The sequence below is a fragment of the Amborella trichopoda genome, chromosome 4 (assembly GCF_054954075.1).
Source record: "Amborella trichopoda isolate Santa Cruz 75 chromosome 4, AtrichopodaSantaCruz75HAP2 v2.0, whole genome shotgun sequence".
Taxonomy (NCBI): Eukaryota; Viridiplantae; Streptophyta; class Magnoliopsida; order Amborellales; family Amborellaceae; genus Amborella; species Amborella trichopoda.
In genome coordinates this window covers 17,472,628-17,475,014 of record NC_142339.1, presented here as the reverse complement: position 1 = coordinate 17,475,014, position 2,387 = coordinate 17,472,628, and the positions used below count along the sequence as shown (strand labels likewise).

Here is a 2,387-nt window from a genome sequence, read left to right as displayed (position 1 = left end):
AGTTCAATTTCACAATAGACCAAAGTTTTTAAAAGATATCTTGGGACATAAAATTTTATTTCTTCTAACCCCTGAGTTAATTTAAACTTGTTTTTTTAGGTCAAACAAATCTAAAAAGACATGTATTTTCTACAAGCCATCTTCCCAAACTTCTAAAAAAAGAAGGGCTTCATGGAGGTGAGAGGTTACCGGGAGGAGAGAGAAAGTGAGAGATACAAGAAGAGGGAAATAGAGAAGTTTGGGATATATAAGTGAAGAGAGAGAATACGATTGGGTTTAGAAAGAGTAGATCTTTTTTACATTTGTTTAGGTTAAAAAATAGGTTTAAAGTGGTCATTTGTTTAGGTTAAAAAATAGGTTTAAAGTGGTCAGGGGTTGGAAGATATTTTTTGAAACCTTGAATTTATCAAGAAATAAAACAAAAAAATAAGAGATATGGAGATATTTTACCATATATATATATAGGGAGAAACATAATTTTTAGAGAGAGATTCAACATTTTTTTCATATATATATGTATATATAATTATTAAAGAGAGATTCAACCGATTGAGAGAGATAAACAAAGTTTGTATCATCTCTAACATGGGTTCTATTTGTATCAGCTCTAACATGCATTCTTTATCTACCGATCTTCTACCACACGATTTAATGGTACAAATCCTCCCACACGATTTAATGGTACAAATCCCCTCTTTACTACCTGTTCAGTCTATTCTTAGATTCAAAACTGTTTCCAAATCATGGAACCAACTTCTCAAACTTCCCCGTCTTTCGCCACAACCCACTATCTCGTCTCTTCCCCTCTCTCTCCAACTTGCCCTATCTTCTTTCATAGGCCAGCATCATCTCTTAGGTTATTTCATCCCAACCCCAATGTGTTTCGCTACTCCTCCTTTTGTCGGCCCTAACTATTTAAGTCTTATCTAAACTCTTGCCACTCATTTTGTTGCCCCCAACCATTTAAATCTTACCCAAATTACATGAAATGGTTGATGGCTTGTAGCCGAAATGGTTGATGGCTTGTAGCCATGGAATGGTGTGTTTGCAACCTGCTTACTCCAGTTATGCAAACTATTTTGTTGGTAACCCTCCAACAGACAAATACATCACTCTTTCTAGACCACCTAGTGCGGACTTCGTATCAATTCAGGGTACGATGGGGTTCCATTTCGACCCCATCTCTCAAAATTTCAAAACTTTTGCTTATGGGAGATCAGAGAATGGGTTGAAATTCTTATTGTTTTGCTCACTGACATGGGAATGAAGACCAATTCAAAGCGAGTGGCATGACATATATGAAAGAATGGTTGGGAATACCTTGTATGCCCTAAGCTGCACCGGTCCTAAGCTGGGGACTTTTGATCTAGAGCGAGAGATATCGGGTGTAATCTTGACTCCTGAGAATGTAGATTCCTTTTTCTGTGAAGTCCAGTTATGGAATGATGGGTCTGTATTGTCCTAATGAAGTTAGTTGCGAGGCAACTGAAAATGTGGATTTTAAGTGAAGAGAAGAATCGGGTTCAAATGATACAACTAGATCTTCTAAGCTTGAGGCAAAGCCTTGGCTCTGAAATGGCTTTTTCTTGCATGGATCCTCTTCTCTTGATTGGGGATATGTTGTTCATTCGATCGCGTCTGTCGGAGGAAGACAAGATCATAGTCTATGATGTGAAAGATCAAAGTTGTCAATTACTTGCATATTATCCGGCCAACCATGCTTCGGAGTTTCGAGCTTATCGACCCACCCTCTTCTCTTGTGAATTCAGGTAGTTTCTTGAGCCTTGTATTTAGAATTTGGTTTTTATTTTTATTATTTGTTTTTATTCATTGAAAGTTATTTATTTTCATTGTTTGTTGTTATTCTACTTATATATATCTTTCCCTCCTGCAGGGATCGAAGAAGTTTATTACTTGGGAAAGCTGTCGCTGCATAAGATGTAATGGTTCTCAGAAATCTCAGCAATTGCAAGTTTTAATTTCCATAGTGGGGTATTTTGAGGTTTTACCATTTTTACTTGATGAGATTTAAAGAAATTACAACAAAATTTTGTTACAAGGACAAAAAAATTGATTTTATACCTATGCTTTCTTCATTAATATTATTGAATTTTGATTTAAAGATAATTACATTAACAGTGGCAGTAAACTAGGAATTTTGATTTAACAAAAAATTCCTTCAAAAAATTCACCAAGGCGTTGCCTTAAAAAATGTATGAAAAATACAAGTAATATACTCCTAAAAAAAATTTTAATTAAAACAATATTATATCATAAAGTAATATGCAGAATTAGAAGAAGAGTAACCTAGTGAAAAATCTATTTTTTTTTCTTTAAACTCATAACATCCATATAAAGAGCAAGAGAGAGATTCAATGATACTAAAG

General features: G+C 34.6%; 1 long non-coding RNA gene across 1 annotated transcript; it reads left to right on the top strand.

Annotated features, from left to right (window-relative positions):
- The first annotated feature begins 864 nt into the window (after positions 1-864).
- LOC148782329 (uncharacterized) lies at positions 865-2,097 on the top strand. The gene is made up of 2 exons (XR_016055135.1): positions 865-1,769; positions 1,895-2,097. It is a non-coding gene; the product is annotated as an uncharacterized LOC148782329 (long non-coding RNA).
- Positions 2,098-2,387: the final 290 nt, after the last annotated feature.